The following is a 24915-nucleotide window of genomic DNA, read 5'->3' on the forward strand; positions in this document are numbered from 1 at the left end:
TTGGGATTGACATGTATACACTAATATGTATAAAATGGATAACTAATAAGAACCTGCTGTATAAAAATAAAATAGAATAAAATTCCAAAAAAAAAAAAGGTTCCATACTTTCCATAGGGTAAAGTCTGAGAAGTAGAACTCCTGGATCTCAGGGTATAACCATTTACCTGGTTAAAAAAAAAAAAAAAATCTGCCTCACTAAAGAGCATGTATTACCTGGAAGCAAAAGAAAAACACCCACCATCTTGGTGAAAGTATGCCAATTAATTCTGCAACCATTTAAATAACACAGATATGAATCTAGTTTACTTAGGTTTAGGAATATACAGCATATGCTGATTTTGAAATCTAAACAGCTGCAAAGTGATGAAAGTGATCATATCATGTTAGGCTTAATCAGAATAGCTCTTGAGACAGTAATGGAGTTGACATGCTAAAAGAAACAGCTGGCTTTGTTTTGCGTTATAATTCCCAGCAATATGGATGAAACTCAGCCGCTGATAATTCTGATTAATTATGTATCAAACTACAGTTTTATTTTTTCTGTAATAGTTGAACATAAAGTTTCCAAGGTTTTTGTTTTATTTTTTAATATATTAAGGGCAGATACTTTCCACAGAATTTGATTTTATATGTGAAATTATACAGAAACTGATTTAGCATGTGATGAAACTGCTCCAGCTACAGCATTTGTGTTGCGTAGTGGTAAATTTTGACCTTGTCAAAATTCAGGGAGAGACAGCTGAATTATGATTCTGCTCCTGTGAAAATGATATGTCTCCAATATTAGATTAATTTCCTGTAAACTTTACTATTTGGTAGTACCAAACCTTGTAAATGTCATCTTTATCCATCATCTTGAGGTATTTTGATATTGCTTGTGTAGTAATTTTGATTTCATTTTCGGTTTTTATAAAGAGATAGTTATTTCCTTATTAAATCACACTCTACATTTTTATTACAAATTCATCAAAAGATATATCATATCTTTTTGAAAATTAATAATGCTTGCTTAGTCTCCATGTAAATTAGGTGACAGAGGGATGGGTAAAATGGAGAGAATAAATATTATACTTAATATATTTTTATATAATATAGGGAAAAAAACTATTACTAACTTATGGCTAAGTCATTCCATTAATCTGTTGTTTTACAGAATGTGAAGTTGCTAAACATTCAAGTTCATAATGACCTCATTAGAGTGTGAAGAACATCACACAAGAATCAAAAGACCTCATGTTCTAGTCCTGGGTCATCTAAAAGTCACTGAATAAGAGACTCCGTTTCAACAGACCTCTATTGGTTTATCAAAAAATGTACTTAAAGTATCCATTTCAAAAGTGAGTTCTAATTCAAGGTTCCATGATACTACAAGTTCATTACATTTAGTGGACAAAACTTGCTTCTTTCATATCTAAACTTTATGCATAAGCATATGTAAATTCAGAATATATGTATCAATGTTCATATACTGAGCACCTGTTAAATGAAAAGAACTGTGTCCATCACAGAGAATAATAATAATTCTAGATGTGAAAAAGTTGCAAAAATGGCCACAAGACTTGGCAAGTCTACATCAGTTGATAGAGTCAATTTCTCCATTGCTTGAATCTGGGCTGGATTTCTGACATGATTTGACCTATTATTGCACCAGTGACATCGTGCAAGTCCTGAGACTAGGCCTCCAGTTGCCTTGCAGCTTTTACTCCTGTTCTCTTGGAATCCTGAACTGCCAAGCCAAAGTTAATAAGCCAAGTCAACTGTCAACAGACCAAAGTTAGTTTCATTGATTTTAAGAGACCGCCAGCCAAGCTTCAAAGTAACCTGTAGACAAATGCATGAGCCCAGCTGAAAAGCAGATAAACCATCCATGGGACCCAGTCCCAAATGTCAACTCATGGAGTTCAGAGCTAAATAAAATGTTGCTTGTTTTAAGCCAAAAGTTCTGGAGCAGTTCACTGGGCAGCAGTAAATAACCAATATAGTAGTTAATATTCACTGAGCTTCTACCATGTGTCAGGCATTAGATCAGGCATATAACCTATATTCTCTCATTTGTATCCTTACTCCAATCTCTGAAATGGTCATTGTTTCCCCCAGTTTACAGATGAGGACCATGAAGCATAAAGTTAACTTGACCGAGTTTACAAAGCTAGTAAGCTGTGGAGCATGATTTCAACCTTGTCATTTTGACACCAAAGGCTGAAATCATAGCAAATACTTTTCTACTCTTAAATGAGAAATAGCTGGAGTTTTCTTGTGTCTTCCCCTCTATAATGATATAGTTGCCTGCATACCTGAAAACCCACATACATATGCATTCAAATTATTACCATTCATCTTTGTAGAACAATCTACTCATATGTTCTTCAATTTTAAATACTGGCAAATTTAATGCAGTCCTCTTGTCTAGAAGTTGACCGTATATTGCTACCAGAGTTCCCTTTCTTAAATTTCTCATCACAAGGGTGCTTGAAACAGCGTCTGCTACTGCTGCCAGAGCTCTGAAGTCAACCTGTTTGTCACTATCTCCTCCAGTGATGAAGGGAGATTTATTCCTCACCTTTCAAGTTGTATATCAAGGTATAGTTCAACAGTAGTAACAGTACCTGACTGATCACATTTAGTGCATTGAAATGGTACCATTTGAACTATATATTAATTAAGAATAAATTACCCTTTTGAGGTCTGGCCTCAGATGATTTTTTTCTATGTGAAAACATATTTTAAATAATTAACAATGGATTCACTAATCTTCTCTGGAAATTTTTTTGAATGTAGGGACTCCCCACGAATTTGTACATTTGTATATACACATGTACATGTATAAATATGTATTTCTATTTATACATGCATTTATATGTTATATGCACATGTGTCTTTTTACTTTTACTCTCTACTGCTAATGAAATAAAATTTCAATGACAAGTATTATAAATTTAATAATTTGAAAATAAAGAACATTTTTTATAATTATACTGGCAATAGTTTTCTTAAAATAGTTTCAGAGAAAGGTGATTTCTTACCAAAAAATGGGGGGAAAAATCCCAGTGAAGTCAGTTAAAAGGAATGTTGCATTTTGGGGATTGATAAACAATAAACATATCTAGTAATTTACTTGTATAATTAATTTTATTATTAAGCTATATGCAACACTGTATAATTTAAAGATGTATAATGAATCCACTGAAAACTGGTCAAAATAGAATTCATTTTTAATCGTAGTCACAGACAATGATAGTGGGAGACAAAAAATACTTTGGTCAGTATAAGAATAATCTAACTGACCAAATGGTTTTATCAAAGGGAGATTTAGTTATTGCTTTATTCCGAACTATCTACATTGACTAAATGCATGGTATTGCACTGAATTACTGGTGCAATTTACAAAACTCTTTTTCATGCTTCTTTTGCATTATGTTGAAATTTGTAAAACATGTTTTGCATATTTGACCAAGAATTATCTTTTGACTATGGCAAACACATTGTTGCAATAACAAATCTCTTAAGACAAAATTGAAGCATTGGCTGATATAATCCTAAGGATTTGGAATTGTTTTAAATGAAATTCAGAAATTGTAATTTTGCCCTGAAGTCTTCTGGTGAAATAATTGAATTTGACTTTATCTGAATTGACTGAACAGTCTTCTAGACAAAGGGAAGTTTGTCAGGTGATTTATAACACATTATGCCATTACCAGCTCTTATGTTTGTGATTGGTTTTGGGGAAGCCGTCTGGTGGGAAAAACCTCAGATCTAAATGAGATTAAGATTATCTCTGAATTTTTTTTGCAAGAATTCATAGGAGATCTCAAGATGCTGACATTAAAATTAACAAATGGGAGTCCATTTAAGAAAAACATTCTAATGCCTTCCCATCTCCTCTCCCACGAAAAAGAAAGGAATTTCAGCCATATGAATAAGGTCAAAGCATCTTGCCACTGACAGTGGAAAACATATTTGGGTTCAGGAAATAACAAATTAAAAGGGTTGCACAAGAGATGAAGTCCTTGCTTCCAATCCTTACCTGGTGCAGAATGACTATGCACTAATCAAAGATGGGGCACTGCAGCAGGTGACCCCTCGTGAGGGTCTCTCTCCGCATGGACTCCCATCATTCACTCATCTAACCTGAACTTCTTTCTTTACAGCACACTATTGACATCTGACTGCAACTGTATAACTGACTCCAAAAAAGGACTACCCAGAAAAGCGCTTTCTGATTTCCTGACCCGTAAAATGCCAAGAGAGCTTAACCTAAGTTTTAAGCTAATTTTTATGCAACAAGAGTTTGTTAAAACAGAAAAAGTCTTGCCATATATAAGACATATTTCAGCTTGGCCATTCTAATGAAAATCATAGAGATGATGAGCTTTTAAATATATACCACCCACCTATTAATGGATAAACAGTTCTTCATATTAAATGATAACTCTTTGTACTTATCTCTAATAACTTAATATTTGAATACAGAAATATTTAGTCTGAGCGCTTTCTGAATTTAGAGTTCCAAGTTTGAATATACATTGAGATTCTCAAGTACACTTCGTTATAGGACCCCCAAACTTTCAGGTTATATTCTTTTAAGGTTCTGAAAAATCTGATTAATAATTACCAAAAAGGGTAGGGGGAGGGGCACCTGAGAAAGCTGTAGATTAGAGCATGAAGTCAATTTCAGATCAAAATTTATGACTTTGTGATATTTATTAAGTGGACATGAATGGCTCTCTTTTTTATGGTGTTAATTCCTACTCCCTAATATTGAGCAAGAATCTGAGATCATCACATATTGCCCAAAATTTGGGAAAGAGCCTCTGTGTTCAGGCTGACATTGTCATTGATATCTACACTGTTAAAGATCACATGACCCTTTAAAGTCAAATTTAAGCAAGAGAATTGCTAACAATTTTGGAATTCAGAAAGCTTAGTTAACCACCTTTCTAGGCTGGAGATGGTTCCACCTCTACCTGGTGACTGCTGTCACCCTCCACCCCCAGTGGGGGCCTGGGCGTGGCCACTGGGAGGGTTGGAGTTATGACATGCCCACGAATCTAGTCACAAGTGGGGCCCAAGGTATTACCTGTGAGGGTCTGCGTTCCCCCACGAGTATTCCCGTGCTGAGGGAGTGTGACATTAAGAGCAAATTTTAAAACACCATGACTGGTTAAGGGAGAGACCACAAAATAAAAGAAGAAGCGTTTTTGTTCCTTTTCAAACAAGGGCTCTTGCATTTTTATTTTGCCCTGGGCCTCACAAATTCTGTAGCCGACCTTGCCCCCATCCATGGCACGCCTTCTCTCTCTTCCTGCTCTTTCTAACCCTATCCCTCTAGCATGGCTTCCAAAACCAATGTGCAGAAATGGTGTTTCTCTTTCAACTTTGTAATCTCACAAGGGGCCAAGTGAGCACAAAATATCTAGGCAACATTCTTGAGTCATGGAATGGGGAAAAAAAAAACAGCAAAAAAAAAAAAAAAAAGAAAAGACAAATTGAATAAATTATCCAACCATAATAATTGGGTTTAAAGCCTTTTGACTTTATTAGGCATTTTACCTCATTTGATCCTCACAGCTAAGTTATGGAATAGATGTCATTTTATAGATACTTATATGTTAAAATCTTGGAATATAAAATGGAGCTGTTTTTGTATTCGTACTCTAGCTGGGTTGGCAAATCCATATGCAACATTATTCAGAATAACCTCTTATCACTACGTACAAAAGCTCAGGGCCAACGTGGTGAGTTACATGAGGTGACATTGGCAATCAGGGTCCTCTTTACAGGATTTCATGAACAAAAATCTTTCATATAATTCTGGAATGGGAGTAGTAGTGTCTTTTGTTCATCTAAACTAAGAAATATTTAAAACAATGTGGGTAAAAGGGTTTTACCTTTATTGAAAAAAAATCTTATATTTGGAGTAACCAAATCTTCTTAATTTGACTGGTTTTACTGTTTTTTTTTGTTTTTTGTTGTTTTTGTTTGTTTGTTTGTTTCTGAAAGTCTTATGTCCTAGGAAACGGTTCCATCTCAGGCAAACAAGGACCACTGTACACCCCATGTGTGCTGGTCACTATGCTAGGCCCATACATAGTTATCTCAGGATGGTATCTGTTAATAAAATATGAACAAAGACCCAGAGTCAAATTTGCTTCATGGGGAATGCAAATCAATTTGTAGCAGAGGAAATGAATTGGAAAGTGGTGAATACGTAGGAATGGTAGGTCAGGGAATACTAATAAAAGCAGATCCCAGAAATCCTGATGAAGAGTGAAATTTAGGAGTAAATGAAGCTATCAGTTAGCTGTTCACTGTATGATGAAATATTGAGGGACAGCAGTATTCTACAAAATTCCACTGAAGCACATCAACAAGTTCTGAATAACTGGTGAATTTAAGAACATCGCAACCAAACTCTTACAGAACATTTGAGATGATGTGATTCTTGTACAAAACAAAAGGGCAGTAGCAAACAGGTTTAGCTTTTTAAATTGCAGAATTATTTTTAGTTCACATGATTTAGGAAGCAACGTCAGTTTTACATTCATCCCTTTAGTTATAGCTGCAGGTACAGATAATAAGATTTTTAGCAGGAGCATCTTTGAATAAAACAATGAATAATATGTCTTATGGTTCATTAACCATGCTAATAAGTACATACTTTGCCAGTCATATTTGAATAACAGATTAAAGCTCACTGTGCATTTTCAGCAGGATTTATGACTTAAGTTATTTTTAAATAATCTGATAAGGAAATACAAGCAAGTTTTGGTTATGGTATCCAACTCTACTACAAATATAACCCTTTGGTCTCTGCAACTTCATACACCAGATTTTGCTTAGAATTTTTCTCAGGTAGTTTTCTGATCACGGTGGTTTTGGGTTTTGTTTGTTGTTGTTTAAAAAATTTCTAAAGTTCCATACTTATCAAGATGATTTATGTCAATATTATGACAATTACTTACCAATAAAATATATTACAAATCTACAAAATGATTTCTCCTTATTATCCTAATTATTACTTCAGACACTTTCAATGTGTCTTCAAATATCATTGATTGTATATACTATTTTTGTTTTAATTTGCTCTTTTTTCATTTAGTCCTAGTTACTAATAAAAGATAAATAGATAGATAAAGCAATCAAAATTCAGGAAGCTAAATAAACTAAAGTATGAACCAAAGGAAAACCTCTTCCAAGCACCACTTAAAGTAACTTTTAGGGACTTCCCTGGTGGTCCAGTGGTAAAGAATCCACCTTCCAATGCAGGGGACGTGGGTTCAATCCCTGGTTGGGGAAATAAGATCCCACATGCCACAGGGCAACTAAGCCCGCGTGCCACAACTACTGAGCTGGCGCACCTCAACTAGAGAGCCCACATGCTGCAACTACAGAGCCCACGTGCCCTGGAGCCCCCGCGCCACGGAGCTCCTGCGCCACAACTAGAGAGAGAAAACCCGCACATCACAACTAGAGAGAACCTGGTGCGCCACAGCGAAAGATCCCACATGTCCCAACTAAGACCCAACGTAGCCAAAAAAATAAAGAAAATAAATAAATTAAATATTTAAAAAGTAACTTTTAGAAAGGGGCTCACAAATAAATGTAAACACCTCCTTTACTTTTCACCCATCTACATTCATCTACAGGCAGTTTTTGAAACTCTACTGTGGTCTAGCAAGAGGCAGGAAGTGGAAAACAACCATATTGGAGGAAGAAAGCTGTTTATCCAGAGGAATGTAGATCTATAGCAGAATTACTTTGATAGAAGGAAACACAAAATGCAACTTTCTCCTATCCACTTGCGCTGAGGGCTCGCATCATTATTTCTTTGCACTTCCCTAGCAATTTCCAAGTCCCTCCACAACTGTCATTGAATTTCATTCCCACGCGGTTTGGCAGCAATGGCAGTGAGGGCACGGAGACAAGAGTAACTGCAGGGTCGCACTGGTCCTGCTCCCTCTCCTCCACTTCTCAAGGGTGCGTCTCTATGGATAACTAAAGTTAGAGTTGAATAAACAACATAGTGAGTGCTGTTTAGTAGATGAGTTAAGAATAAAATGAACCAGAGAGCTAACCACATGACACCACAAACTCTGAGATGCACAAGCATATGAGCTGAACAAGATCATGTTCTTTACAGTTTTATCATTTTCACCTATAATAATTATTGAGCATAACTTAAACATGTCTCAGAAATATCTCAGTATAAACTTAAATATGTCTCAGATTAAAGCAATATCATCTATGTATTTCTGTATATTTAAAATATTTCTATATTTTTGGGATATATATTTCTCTATATATTTTTATGTTTTTGGATTTGTTAGGAAACAGGCCAATTATCTCCTCTTCCTAAATTTTGTACTAAATATTGCCCTCCCCACCTACTCTAACGAGCACTGAACGGTTTCCATTAATGTAATGTGAGATACATATTTTACAAAATTAAATGGGCTTTCAATAATCAATTTTCTATAAATCTAAGCCTGAAGTAAGGAGCAAGTTTAGAGTGACTTTAAATTTCTTTTAAGTGTTTTACACTTTGAGAATTATTTCCTATTTCCTTTACTCCATTTCTAATATTTATTCATTTCCCAGAGCATTCCTTTATATTTGCTTACAGATATCTTCTGGGAAGGACCATAATATATGACAGTGTCCTTGCATTGTGATTCTCACTTTTAAAAACTGAGAAAGTGAAGGTTGTTTATGTAGACAAGAAATCACATTTAATAATTGTTTTTGTAACAATAAGCTAAGATCAGCAAACAAAGGAACACGTGCACCTGCAGAAAATAACGTTGTGATAGATGATATCAATACATAAACAGGGACATATTTGAGGCTTACAATATTAAACGAAAGGAAAATAAAGGAGGATTACTTTGGGTCCCTCAATTATGTGCTGATATAATGGTAGTGGCCAAAACAAGAAAAGCCAAATCAATAATAAATTTCTGCCCTGAAATCTGATATTAAACACACAAGATAATAAAACTCAATATTATTAAGAGACATAAGTTTCCACAGAGCATTTACCATACAGCATGTGTTAGGTTTTATAAGGTGTTTTCTAGCGTGTGTATTACATAATGTGTCATGCCATGGAGAATTCAGTTCTTTATTTTAATTAGAAATTAAATAGCAAATTATAAATGTAGAACGTCCTATTCTTCAAGAAGGCATCCTTTTTCTTAATGTCCTTCTAAACTTTAATAAGATTTAGTTTTGCCATGATTTCCTCCCTTTTTATCAATGGGAATTCATGTGGCATAACATTTCAATAAGATATCTGATTACATATAGAAACTTCTACAGTTTTCCAACTATATAAATTCCATGAATAGAATAATCAAAATATTATTGTTATCACAGCCTTACATTTTTCTACAACCACAGGAAACTAAAAAGAAATAATAGAACATTTTAATGTATATGAAAAATGACTACTGTGTAGAAGAAAAGTGTGATTGCCAGTATCTTGCCTTGATCATTAATTCCTTCTTTGTTTACTATAAAAATATTAAAAATCAAATCATAGAGCAAGTGATCATCAGTGCTATTCACCAGATAGCTTTGTTTCCCTGCCTTCCTGACACAGGTTAAGACTGCACTTTCCCACACTCATTGGAGTCAGGATCATGTGACAAGTTCTGACCAATGCTTTGAGAGCCAAATATTTAATATGCTGGTAAGATATTCTAGCTATACTATGCACTATGTTAGCCACTAACTACATGTTATGGTTTGAACTGTGTCCCCCCAAATTCACATGTCAGAATGTGACCTTATTTGGAGATAGGGTCCTTGCAGAAGTAATCAAGCTAGAGTGAAGTCATTAGTGTGGGCCCTAATCCAATATGGCTGATGTCCATATAAAAAGGGGAAACGTGGGCACAGAGACAGGAACAGAAGGAAGATGATGTGAAGATACAAAGGGAGAACATGACCATCGATGAGCCAAGGAGAGAAGCCTGGAACAGATCCTTCCCTCACACACAAAAGAAGTCAAGCCTGCTAACACTTCGGGACTTCTAGCTGCCAGAACTGGGGGACAGTACATTTCTGTTTTTTAAGCTACCCAGTCTATGGCACTTTGTTTCAGCAAACCTAGCAAAATAATACATCACAAATGCCATGTTAATGGATTTAAACATTCAGTATTTTAAGGCATTGGTTCTCCCCAAATTGATCTATAGATTCAATCCAATCCAATCACATTCAGAGCAGGTTTCTTTGAACAAAATTAACAAGATGTTTCTAAAATTTATATAGGAATACAAAGGATCTAGAGTAGCCAAAATAACTTTAAAAAGAAGAACAAAATTGGGTTATTATCACTGCCAGAATACATAAATAAGTCATTAAATTCAATAAGAAAATAAAAAACCTAGTGAAATGTGTTAAAAAATTTGAACACTTTACCACAGCAGATTTATGGATTGTAAATAAAAGGGCTCCAGGTGAAAGACGCTCAATATTATTAATGATCATGGCAATGCAGTTAAAACCCAATGAGAGACCACATCACACCTAGTAGAACAAATAAAATTAAAGACTGACTGTATTGTATGTTGGAAACAATGCCAAGCAACTGGAACTCTAAAAACCAATATAAATAGAAAATGATACAAGCACTTGGAAGACAATTTGGCAGTTTCTTAAAAAGTTAAACATATACCTACCGTATTTCTCCTACTAAAGATAAATGAAAGCATAGGTCTACACAGACACACAGATGTTCATTACAGCTTCATTTCTAATAGCCCCCCAATTGAAAACAACCCAAATGCCCATCAACAGTTGAATAAATAAAAATCTTGTGGTATATCAATATGATTAAATACATCTCAGCAATAAAAAGAGATGAACTATTGAGGCATGTAGTCCTTGTGAATCTCAAAATAATTATGCTGAGTGCAGGAAGCCTTTTATAGAAGAAAAGACTGTGTAATGAAAGATTCCACTTAAACAAAATTTTAGAAAATAAATTAACCCTAGAGTGAGAGAAAGAAGATCAGTGTTTGGGAAGAGGGAGAGGGGGCAGGAGAGGTGAGAGGGAGAGATTACAAACAGGCATACAGAAAATTTAGGGTGATGGATATGTTCATTTCCTTGAGTGTAGATATGGTTTCATTGGTATATACATATTTCAAAACATATCAAAGTGTACAGTTTATGTCCAGCTTATTATATGCCAATTACATCTAAATAAAGTATTGAAATCAGGTTAGGTGGCAAGTCTTAAAAATTTAAGAGATTACGAATAATGAGGTTTCTTCCTGATGAAATATAAAAGGATGTTTTTTACTCAGAGAAAGTAAAGGAAATTTGGGGGATGGTGGCAACTACACTTAATGATAAAAGTGAAAAAATAATAAAATATAATTAAATGTTAATAAGAATTTTCATGAGATAGTAGAGAATAAGAATTATTAATCCGAGGTGGAAAAGTCATTTAAGAAATGCCCCTTTCCCATTAGAACTCAACTGTTCCATTTTAAATATGAAAAATGCAGATTTTAGAATGTATCCCTGTGTAGGAATTTTTTGAATTTGTATAGGAGAAGAATACAAATATGGAATAGGCTGGTTAAATAATAGCTCATTTGACTAGAAGGCAGGTTACTAAGGGTAAGAGGAAATTGATAAACTGGGAGAATAAATACTAAAGTTGAGAGAACTGATAAAGCAAAGTGCAGGTGGTAAAGAGATATTGGGAAGATTGGAAGGATTGAAGCTTGTGATGAGATATTCAAATATTGAAATTTTATTTTCCAGACATCAAGTAGTTTTACATAAAAATCTTTGCTATCTGCTTTTGTTTTATGTTGTGTTTTGGAGAGGAAGTAGAACAGAATCACACACAATTTAAGTAACAGCTAGAATTGTGAGAAATATTAATACACATGTTATTTCATGTCAAATACTCAAGTGAAAAGTGTGCTTACTGCTGTGTTATAGGAGTGTACTAATGGCTTCACTATAATGTAATGAAGTTCAACTGGAAAATATTTGTAATGTGAAGATATCAGAAAATAAAGGCATAATGGAGCTTATTCACCAGCACTCATAATTCAATATGGGAGGCAGAGATGTAAAGAAACGATTAAAAATATCCAGGGCTTGTGAAAATAGAATAATGTACAAATACAGAGATAGGACAGAGACAATACAGAAGACTGCTTATAGGGGAATTTATGGGAGATTGCATCTGACCTGGGCTTTCAACGATAAATAAGAATTTGCTAATAAGACAAGGACGATGAGAAGATATTTGGGCCTGAAGAAATACTACATGCAAGAGTGCAGGGTGATCAAATGGTTTGGAATCTAAAACCATATCTTCCAAAACACTAATACAGGCTAGAAATATTTTATAATTTAAAGAATCATGAGTGTATTACAAAGAAAGGTCACAATGTGTACACTTGAAAATACATTTGGCATTTCAGAAACAGTTTTTCAAGAAACAGGTTACATTGAAATGTAAATTAAAATTGAATAATCTCCAATGAACAAACAAAATAAAAATAGTAACTAAAGTTCGTACTACAGTTCACTGGTTTCTTTTTGACCAGTAACATAGGCTTACAGTAGGTGAAATAAATATAGCTAAACATAGAACACTCTACTAGCTACTAGTGATTGGTTTTGGAGGCTGTCAAGGTAAGGACAGGACACTGTAATAGAGGAGAGGATTAAAGAGGGTGGAAGTTTATCTTCCTCCCACGTAATAGACTGAAATGGAGTTCCAATTGCCAGGGGGCTGTTCTCTACACAGTAACTCAAGGACAGAGTCTTTTTTGTCTTATTGCTTTGCAGTCCCCTAGGAAACTGTCATTATATGGTCAAATTTGAGTTGCTCTGGTTTCTGGTTGACCGTAAGGTCAGAAAAGCCCTGCCCATTATCTTTAGCCTGAGCCTGCAAGGTGCACGTGTTATTTCTGCTCGCGTGCCACTAGAAAGACCTCAGACGCATGTTACAGTGAAATATAAAAGAAAAATAATAAAGAAATGTAGTTCAGTCACATGTACAAGAAAAGGAGAAAACAGATTTTACGGACAGCAAGCAATATCCACTGCAGAGAACCAGCACCTCCAATCCTCTCCGGGGAATTCCCACTTTATGAATCTTAGTGGGGAGGAAACCTGCGCTCTTGGTACTTAATTCCAGCCTCTCTAGGACAAAGGTATGTGATCCCAACTTTGCTAATCAGACACACTGGTGCCAGACTTAACTCATTGGGTATTCGACACAAGACAGATGGAGTAAGGAGCAAGCATCATGCTGGTGGCAGTAATAATAGTGATAGTTGCACAAAGGGGCTCTGGGCCCCTGAGCTGAGCTGCAGCATCAGGGACTTGGATAGCAGATGCAGTGAGGCACACTCATAAAAACACGTGCATATGTGCACACCACATACATACAAACACATACGTGTGTGTGCCAGAGGTGCACACACCTCTCAGGATGTGCTAAGGTTTAGAGGTCAGTGGTGAGAACAAAAGTTTTCATGTTCTCATCAAACTAGATCCCTGGAGTGGTTTGTCCCTTGTTTTGGAAAGCTCCTGTCTTAGCCTTTCCAGGCTGACTTAATGAGATACCATAAACTAAGCAGCTTATGAACAACAGAAAAATTTTCTCACAGTTCTGGTGGCTGGAAACTCCAAGATCAAGGCACCTGCAGATTCAAATGAAAATAATAATAACAAAAGACTTCCTGCCATGCTCTAATAACTCTGAGGTAAAGAGAAATATCTAAAAAGTTCTGGGGAAAAAATCCAGCAATAAAAGTACTAAAAATCTCTTTCATCCTCTTTTTCTTTGCTTTTGTTGTTTTTATGCTCCTATGTTCTATATTATTCAAATTGACTGTGTTTCTGGCAATTCACAGGTAGAACAGATATTCAGTAAAAACACCTTTATGGAAGGGATCTCCAAAAAATCACAAGAAAAGGAAGTTTTAAAAAAAATTTCATTGAAACTCAGTGTGCACAAAAGAGACAATTTAGATATGAGGACCCTGACAATAAAGTTCTTATTTAATTCAGTGCACATTTATCAAGTGCCTACTTACTATATAACAGTTAATTTTCTTATCCTGCCCTAACAGTTGTTAGTGGAAGAGGATCTGGGTTGATGGGGACTCCATTGCTTGGTAACAGTGAAAAAGACGAAGCACAAGAACTAGCTTAATTAAAAACAAAAGACAGAAGAACTATACTTATCATACTCTATTTTGTGGAATCTTTCATCATAGTTACAGAAAATGTAAAATAATTCTTCCTCTGTAGAAAGATGAGAATATGGCACATATGGAACTCAAACTATGTACAGTAGGGGATCAGAGAGCCCCGAGTTGGAGAAAATCTTACCTCTTGGCATAAAAGGGCATCCCTCTGGGTTTATCTCTGTTTTCCTAAAGCACTGGATTTTCCAGGTTCTATTTTAAATACTAGCTTTCAAAATAGGTTTCTCAAAGTTTTTCTTTCCCTTAAATATTTTGAAGTGTACAACGCAAGTACTTTTAAATAATCAAGTCTTGAGAACCATTTTAATTTTTCCCCTTTCTGAAAAAATTCTGTAGAGAGTTATTATGTTGGCCAAATATATCTTAACAATTTTAGCAAGGGTATATCATAATAACAAAGACAAATGTCTTATAAATATTAATATTTAACCTCCAAAATTAACTACTAGTATTTTATGAGATGCTTGAAGAAGTGAAATAAAGTAAATATTATCTTAACAATATATTTTTATATCATGAAACATGCATCTTTTCCTCTGTAAATCTCAAGAAAATGGTCATGGACTTTTGCCAAACATGATTATTTCTATATGAATGTCTATAATTTAAGCAATCTACTTTACATGCGTAAGCAGTAGACTATTAAGCAGAATACTACTGTTTCTAGCAAGAGATATTCAATACTTCTTTTTTCATATAAAAACTGTATATTATAAAATTTGATTAAAATTTTTCGTTTTTGCCACTTTTTAATCACGTCTACAATTTAATATCTAAGGAAACCATATTTCAATGTAAATGTATATCTTGCCAAATTCTACCTATTTATGGCTAACACACATTTTATCAGACAATACATAGAGTGGTGTGCTTATAACTTTGGATTTTAATGTTGAAATGTAAACTTATTTATTTAATTTACAAGTAATATTTGTGGTATAGTTTTCAAGAGTTTGCTAAAACCACTTTACCATATAATTAATTAAAAAACTGAGAATAAGGAAATAACTTATCAGCAGGTGGTATTTATCCTGAACTGTAGAATTTACATTCAGGTATAAGAAGATGCAAAACCAACCTTTTCTGATGATTCAGAAACCTTTGTACCAGTTGAGGGTTTAGAGTGAGAAATACTTATTCTTTGGAATTCATGAGGGCTGGCCTGAACCAGAGCTATATAGCAATAATGAAGTCATATGTCACCCAACACATACACAAGCATGGTTTAAGGATATAATCTGGGAGAAAATTATCAGACGTAAGTTAAAGTTTTTATATATTTTTAAAAGATGTATATTTCAAAGCTTTTATGGCCTACTTATAAGCGTCATGTACTGCCATCCAGTCGTAGTGAAGAAAAATTTCTTTTAGGCAATGTTATACTCTTTCAAAACACTGCAAGCATAAAACCCAAATACCTTTACCAAAGGCGGGGATATTTCTCTTCATACTTTGTTGAAAAAAGAAATAAAGCTACAGGCAGCAAAGATGATCAACAAGGAATCATCAGTGAATTTAAATTTACTTAAATTTACCATGCCACTTAAATCTCCGAGCCTTTGTTTAGCAATACATAAAACAACAATTTGCAATGGTTACTGAAATTTGCATTTTTACATTCTTTCATCAAAATTGAGTCTAAATTTTAACTAAAGTTTCAAAATCCTTCATCTTGTAAATAAGAGTCCATGACTCTTGGAATTTTAATATTTTCTTAGGACTCATTCCGATAATGTCCGGAGGGGCTGTTGCCAGTAGATGCTCCCAGTAGGGTTGTGACTATCCCTCAATCCTTGTCTTGCTGATTTCCTCTGGTGAACTTAATAACTATTTAAAAGTATCACAGACTGAGGTAATTTTCAGCTATTATATCTTTCCTCCAAAAGGTTTTTTATTTTTGTTGTTGTTGTTCAAAATAAAGAATTAAGAGTGTTCTACTCTGTGAGAGACTTTGTAAAGACTCAAATGTAAGGTACTCATTTTGTGAGGGATAATTCTGCTAATAGGGAAGGGAATGCCCTAAAATAAGGTGAACAGTTTTGCCCCCCAGTTCTTGTTTTGTGCTACCTCTGTTTCCTGAACTTGCCTGGTTCTTCTGATTAAAATGTATTACCCCTTTCATCTTACTCCCACACCAACAAGAATGCTAATATAACTACTCTGTTTCTTTCTTTTTTTTCTGGAAACTGTTTTTGGTATGTGACATTTCAAACATGAAAAATAATATGTAATGTATACTTAAAGTATAAAGAATAATAAAGTAAAAACCTATGGAACTACTTCCCAGATTAAGCAACTGAGTACTTAAAAAGACCTGGAAGCCTCTTTCTGCCACTCCTTCATAAATTTTTTCTCTCATAAAAGTGTTAATATCATTTAAATTTAGTGTTACTCATTCTCATGTTTTTCACTATAGTTTGACTACACATGTATGTCCATTAAAGATATAGAGTTAGGTTTTGTAAGTTTATAGAGTTTATATAAATGATACCATACTGTATGTATGCTATCATGTTGTGTTTTTGTGATTTAGCCATGCTGACTAGTGAAGGGCTGATACCTTAATTTTCATCGTTGTATATTATTATTTTAGATGATTATAAGACAGGGTATTTACTTATTTTTCTGGTGATAGTCATTAGGATTATTTCTAGGGGGTTTCTTTTGCTATTAAATACAAAGTTGCAATGAACACTCTTGATGATGGTCACTTGGTATACATGGCAACAGTTTCTCTAGGATTTTGTAGATGCAAAGTATATATGTATTTTTAACTCCACCAGAGAATGCCACACTAAATTTTTAAAGTACATGCAGAAAGTCCATAGCCACTTGCAGTATATAAGCGTTTCCTTTAGTCTACACATTCAGCCATGATTAACTTGGCAAGCTCCACAAAGATCCCTGTTGGAATTTTAAGTAAAGATCATCAAATATTTGAATCAATTTCAGAAGAGATATATTTATGACAGTGGGTCTTTCTGCCTAGATAATATGATTTGTCTCTATATATTTTGGTCTAATTTCTATAAGCATAATTTGGTGGTAAACATTTTATCAAGATTTTTAGGGAGGAGGAGCTTCAAAATATATCCCTTTTGATTGGAGTGTTTTATTCATTTACATTTACTGTAATTACTGATAAGATAATATTCATGCCTGCCATTTTGCTATTTTCTATATGTCTTAGGTTTTTTTCATTCCTCTATTCCTCCATTATTCCCTTCTTCTGTTCTAAGTATTTTCTAGTGTATCATGTTAATTCCCTTGTTGCTTCTTTTACTATATTTTCTGAGTTATATATCACATTTTAAACTAACATTTAAAAAGTATGATACTACGTGAGAATCACCTAAATTGCTTGGCATAAATGAAAAATTTTGGGCCTCATACTAGATGTACTGCATCAGAATCTTATGGGACAGGAAGACCTTCAAGATGGCGGAGGAGTGAGACGCAGAGATCACCCTCCTCCCCACAAATACATCAGAAATACATCTACATGTGGAACAGCTCCTACAGAACACCTACTGAATGCCGGCAGAAGACCTCAGACCTCCCAAAAGGCAAGAAACTCCCCCCGTACCTGGGTAGGGCAAAAGAAAAAAGAAAAAACAGAGACAAAAGAATAGGGACGGGACCCGCACCAGTGGGAGGGAGCTGTGAGGGAGGAAAGGTTTCCACACACTAGGAAGCCCCTTCGCGGGCGGAGACTGCGGGTGGCGGAGGGGGGAAGCTTCGGAGCCGTGGAGGAGAGCGCAGCCACAGGGGTGCGGAGGGCAAAGCGGAGAGATTCCCGCACAGAGGCTCGGCGCCGAGCAGCACTCACCAGCCCGAGAGGCTTGTCTGCTCAGCCGCCGGGGCGAGCGGGGCTGGGAGCTGAGGCTCGGGCTTCGGTCGGATCGCAGGGAGAGGACTGGGGTTGGCGGCGTGAACACGGCCTGAAGGGGCTAGTGCGCCACAGCTAGCCAGAGGGAGTCCGGGAAAAGGTCTGCAGCTGCCGAAGAGGCAAGAGACTTTTTCTTGCCTCTGTTTCCTGGTGCGCAAGGAGAGAGGATTCAGAGCGCCGCCTAAACGAGCTCCAGAGGCGGGTGTGAGCCGCGGCTATCAGGGCGGACCCCAGAGACGGGCAGGAGACGCTAAGGCTGCTGCTGCTGCCACCAAGAAGCCTGTGTGCGAGCACAGGTCACTCTCCACACCGCCCCTCCCGGGAGCCGGTGCAGCCTGCCACTGCCAGGGTCCCGTGATCCAGGGACAACTTCCCCGGGAGAACGCATGGCGCGCCTCAGGCTGTTGCAACGTCACGCCGCCTCTGCCGCCGCAGGCTCGCCCCGCCTCCTCCGTACCCCTCCCTCCCCCCGCCTGAGTGAGCCAGAGCCCCCGAAGCAGCTGCTCCTTTAACCCCGTCCTGTCTGAGCGAAGAACAGACGCCCTCAGGCGACCTACATGCAGAGGCGGGTCCAAATCCAAAGCTGAAACGCTGGAGCTGTACAAACAAAGAAGAGAAAGGGAAATCTCTCCCACAGGCCTAAGGAGCAGCGAATTAAAGCTCCACAATCAATTTGATTCACCTGCATCTGTTGAATACCTGAATAGACAATGAATCATCCCACACTGAGGAGGTGGACTTTGGGAACAAAGATATATTATTTTTTCCCCTTTTTCTCTTTTTGTGAGTGTGTATGTGTATGCTTCTGGGTGATTTTGTCTGTATAGATTTGCTTTTACCATTTGTCCTAGGGTACTGTCTGTCCGTTTTTTTTTTTTAATAACTTAAATTTTTTTTCTCTAATAATTCTTTTTTACTTTAATAACTTTATTTTATTTCATTTTACTTTATTTTATTTTAGTTTATCTTCTTCTTTCTTTCTTTTTTTCTCCCTCTCATTCTGAGCCGTGTGGAGGACAGGCTCTTGGTGCTCCAGCCAGGCTTCAGGGCTGTGCCTCTGAGGTGGGAGAGCCAAGTTCAGGACACTGGTCCACAAGAGACCTCCCAGCTCCATGTAATATCAAACGGGGAAAATTTCCAGAAATCTCCATCTGAACGCCAAGATCCAGTTCCATTCAAAGACCAGGAAGCTACAGTGCTGGACATCCTATGCCAAACAACTAGCAAGACAGGAACACAACCCCATCCATTAGCATAGAGGCTGCTTAAATCATAATAAGGCCACAGACATCCCAAAACACACCACAAGACGTGGACCTGCCCACCAGAAAGACAAGATCCAGCTTCATCCACCAGAACACAGGCACTAGTCCCCTCCATCAGGAAGCCTACACAACCCACTGAACCAACCTTAGCCACTGGGGAGAGACACCAAAAACAACGGAAACTACAAACCTGCAGCCTGCGAAAAGAAGACCCCAAACACAGTAAGTTAAGCAAAATGAGAAGACAGAGAAACACACAGCAGATGAAGGAGCAAGGCAAAAACCCACCAGACCGAACAAATGGAGAGGAAATATGCAGTCTACCTGAAAAAGAATTCAGAATAATGATAGTAAAGATGATCCAAAATCTTGGAAATAGAATGGAGAAAATACAAGAAACGTTTAACAAGGACCTAGAAGAACTAAAGAGCAAACAAACAATGATGAACAGCACAATAAATGAAATTAAAGATTCTCTAGAAGGGATCAATAGCAGAATAACTGAGGCAGAAGAATGGATAACTGACCTGGAAGATAAAATAGTGGAAATAACTACTACAGAGGAGAATAAAGAAAAAAGAAATAAGAGAATTGAAGACAGTCTCAGAGACCTCTGGGACAACATTAAACACACCAACATTCAAATTATAGGGGTCCCAGAAGAAGAAGAGAAAAAGAAAGGGACTGAGAAAATATTTGAAGAGATTATAGTTGAAAACTTCCCTAATATGGTAAAGGAAATAGTTAATCAAGTCCAGGAAGCACAGAGAGTCCCACACAGGATAAATCCAAGGAGAAACACTCCAAGACACATATCAATCAAACTATCAAAAATTAAATACAAAGAACAAATATTAAAAGCAGCAAGGGAAAAACAACAAATAACATACAAGGGAATCCCCATAAGGTTAACAGCTGCTCTTTCAGCAAAACTCTGCAAGCCAGAAAGGAGTGGCAGGACATATTTAAAGTGATGAAGGAGGAAAACCTACAACCAAGATTACTCTACCCAGCAAGGATCTCATTCAGATTTGACGGAGAAATTAAAAGCTTTACAGACAAGCAAAAGCTAAAAGAATTCAGCACAACCAATCCAGCTTTACAATAAATGTTAAAGGAACTTCTCTAGGCAGGAAACACAAGAGAAGGAAGAGACCTACACAAAACAATTAAGAAAATGGTAATAGGAACATACATATCAATAATTACCTTAAATGTAAATGGATTAAATGCTCCAACCAAAAGACATAGATTGGCTGAATGGATACAAAAACAAGACCCATTTATATGCTGTCTACAAGAGACCCATTTCAGACCTAGGGACACATACAGACTGAAAGGGAGGGGATGGAAAAAGATATTCCATGCAAAAGGAAGTCAAAAGAAAGCTGGAGTAGCAATTCTCATATCAGACAAAATAGACTTTAAAATAAAGACTATTACAAGAGACAAAGAAGGACACTACATAATGATCAAGGGATCGATTCAAGAAGAAGATATAACAATTGTAAATACTTATGCACCCAACAGAGGAGCACCTCAATATATAAGGCATACACTAACAGCCATAAAAGGGGAAATCGACAGTAACACAATCATAGTAGGGGACTTCTAACACCCCACTTTCACCAATGGACAGATCATCCAAAATGAAAATATATAAGGAAACACAGGCTTTAAATGATACATTAAACAAGATGGACTTAATTGATATTTATAGGACATTCCATCCAAAAACAACAGAATACACATTCTTCTCAAGTGCTCATGGAACATTCTCCAGGATAGATCATATCTTGGGTCACAAATCAAGCCTTGGTAAATTTAAGAAAATTGAAATCTTATCAAGTATCTTTTCTGACTACAACACTATGAGACTAGATATCAATTACAGGAAAAAATCTGTAAAAAATACAAACACATGGAGGCTAAACAACACACTACTTAATAGCCAAGAGATCACTGAAGAAATCAAAGAGGAAATCAAAAAATACCTAGAAACAAATGACAATGAAAACACGATGACCCAAAACCTATGGGATGCAGCAAAAGCAGTTCTAAGAGGGAACTTTATAGCAATACAATCCTACCTTAAGAAACAAGAAACATATCAAATAAACCACCAAACCTTACACCTAAAGAAATTAGAGAAAGAACAAAAAAACCCCAAAGTAAGCAGAAGGAAAGAAATCATAAAGATCAGAAATAAATGAAAAAGAAATGAAGGAAATGACAGCAAAGATCAATAAAAGTAAAAGCTGGTTCTTTGAGAAGATAAACAAAACTGATAAACCATTAGCCAGACTTATAAAGAAAAAAAGGGAGAAGACTCACATCAATAGAATTAGAAATGGAAAAGGAAAAGTAACAACTGACACTGCAGAAATACAAAGGATCATGAGAGATTACTACAAGCAGCTATATGCCAATAAAATGGACAACCTGGAAGAAAAGGACAAATTCTTAGAAATGCACAACCTTCCAAGACTGAACCAGGAAGAAATAGAAAATATGAACAGACCAATCACAAGCACTGAAATTGAAACTGTGATTAAAAGTCTTCCAGCAAACAAAATTCCGGGACCAGATGGCTTCACAGGTGAAATCTACCAAACATTTAGAGAAGAGCTAACACCTATCCTTCTCAAACTCTTCCAAAACATAGCAGAGGGAGGAACACTCCCAAACTCATTCTACGAGGCCACAATCACTCTGATACCAAAACCAGACAAAGAGTCACAAAGAAAGAAAATTACAGGCCAGTATCACTGATGAACATAGATGCAAAAATCCTCAACAAAATACTAGCAAACAGAATCCAACAGCACATTAAAAGGATCATACACTATGATCAAGTGGGGTTTATCCCAGGAATGCAAGGATTCTTCAATATATGCAGATCAATGAACGTGATACACCATATTAACAAATTGAAGGAGAAAAACCATATGTTCCTCTCAATAGATGCAAAGAAAGCTTTTGACAAAATTCAATACCCATTTATGATAAAAACCCTCCAGAAAGTAGGTATAGAGGGAACTTTCCTCAAAGTAATAAAGGCCATATATGACAAACCCACAGACAACGTCCTCAATAGTGAAAAACTGAAACCATTTCCACTAAGATCAGGAAAAAGACAAGGTTGCCCACTCTCACCACTATTATTCAACATAGTTTTGAAAGTTTTAGCCACAGCAATCAGAGAAGAAAAAGAAATAAAAGGAATCCAAATCGGAAAAGAAGTAAAACTGTCACTGTTTTCAGATGATATGATACTATACATAGAGAATCCTGAAGATGTTACCAGAAAACTACTAGAGCTAATCAATGAATTTGGTAAAGTAGCAGGATACAAAATTAATGCACAGAAATCTCTTGCATTCCTATACACCAATGATGAAAAATCTGAAAGAGAAATTAAGAAAACACTCCCATTTACCATTGCAACAAAAAGAATAAAATATCTAGGAATAAACCGACCTAAGGAGACAAAAGACCTGTATGCAGAAAATTATAAGACACTGATGAAAGAGATTAAAGATGATACAAACAGATGGAGAGAGATACCATGTTCTTGGATTGGAAGAACCAACATTGTGAAAATGACTCTACTACCCAAAGCAATCTACAGATTCAATGCAATCCCTATCAAACTACCACTGGCATTTTTCACAGAACTAGAACAACAAATTTCACAATTTGTATGGAAACACAAAAGACCCCGAATAGCCAAAGCAATCTTGAGAAAGAAAAATGAAACTGGAGGAATCAGGCTCCCTGACTTCAGACTATACTACAAAGCTACAGTAATCAAGACAGTATGGTACTGGCACAAAAATAGAAATATAGATCAATGGAACAGGATAGAAAGCCCAGAGAAAAACCCATACTAATATGGTCACCTTATCTTTGATAAAGGAGGCAAGAATATACAGTGGAGAAAAACAGCCTCTTCAATAAGTGGTGCTGGGAAAACTGGACAGCTGTATTTAAAAGAATGACATTAGAACACTCCCTAACACCATTCACAAAAATAAACTCAAAATGGATTAAAGACCTAAATGTAAGGCCAGACACCATCAAACTCTAAGAGGAAAACTTAGGCAGAACACTCTATGACATGAATCACAGCAAGATCCTTTTTGACCCACCTCCTAGAGAAATGGAAAGAAAAACAAAAATAAACAAATGGGACCTAATGAAACTTAAAAGCGTTTACACAGCAAAGGAAACCATAAACAAGACAAAAAGACAACCCTCAGAATGGGAGAAAATATTTGCAAATGAAGCAACTGACAAAGGATTAATCTCCAAAACATACAAGCAACTCATGCAGCTCAATATCAAAAAAACAAACAACCCAATCCAAAAATGGGCAGAAGACCTAAATAGACATTTCTCCAAAGAAGATATACAGATTGCCAACGAACACATGAAAGAATATTCAACATCATTAATCATTAGAGAAATGCAAATCAAAACTACAATGAGATCATCTCACACTGGTCAGAATAGCCATCATCAAAAAATCTACAAACAATAAATGCTGGAGAGGGTGTGTAGTAAAGGGAACCCTCTTGCACTGTTGATGGGAATGTAAATTGATACAGCCACTATCGAGATCAGTATGGAGGTTCCTTAAAAAACTAAAAATAGAATTACCACATGACCCAGCAATCTCACTACTGGGCATATACCCTGAGAAAACCATAATTCAAAGAGTCATGTACCAAAATGTTCATTGCAGCTCTATTTACAATAGCCAGGACATGGTAGCAACCTAAGTGTCCATCAACAGATGAATGGATAAAGAAGATGTGGCACATATATACAATGGAATATTACTCAGCCATGAAAAGGAACGAAACTGAGTTATTTGTAGTGAGGTGGTTGGACCTAGAGACTGTCATACAGAGTAAGTCAGAAAGAGAAAAACAAATACCTTATGCTAACACATATATATGGAATCTAAAAAAAAAGAAAAAGAAAATAAAAAGATCAGAAGAACGTAGGGGCAAGTTGGGAATAAAGATGCAGACCTACTAGAGAATGGATTTGAGGATACGGGGAGGGGGAAGGGTAAGCTGGGACAAAGTGAGAGAGTGGCATGGACATATATACACTACCAAACATAAAATAGATAGCTAGTGGGAAGCAGCCGCATAGCACAGGGAGATCAGCTCGGTGCTTTGTGACCACCTAGAGTGGTGGGATAGGGAGTGTGGGAGGGAGGGAGATGCAAGAGGGAAGAGATATGGGGACATATGTATATGTATAACTGATTCACTTTGTTATAAAGCAGAAACTAACACAGCATTGTAAAGCAATTATACTCCAATAAAGATCTTAAAAAAAAAAAAAGATTTTTAGGTTGTTGGCACAGAGAAATGCAATTGGTTTTTGTATACTGATTTTGAATCGAGCCACTTGGTGAATTATCTGATGAATTACAATAATTTTTTTGCTAAATTCTTGTGGTATCCTATGTAGGCAATTATTTCAT

The 24915-nt window shown here is 36.2% G+C and overlaps 1 long non-coding RNA gene across 1 annotated transcript; it reads right to left on the reverse strand.

Annotated features, from left to right (window-relative positions):
- Window positions 1-16421: 16421 nt before the first annotated feature.
- LOC309619576 lies at window positions 16422-18167 on the reverse strand. The gene is made up of 2 exons (XR_014239043.1): window positions 17690-18167; window positions 16422-17338 (listed from the first exon to the last, which is right to left on the reverse strand). It is a non-coding gene; the product is annotated as an uncharacterized lncRNA (long non-coding RNA).
- Between the last annotated feature and the right edge of the window lie 6748 nt (window positions 18168-24915).

This window comes from Balaenoptera borealis (assembly GCF_965194805.1).
Source record: "Balaenoptera borealis genome assembly, chromosome: 21".
NCBI classification, from domain to species: Eukaryota; Metazoa; Chordata; class Mammalia; order Artiodactyla; family Balaenopteridae; genus Balaenoptera; species Balaenoptera borealis.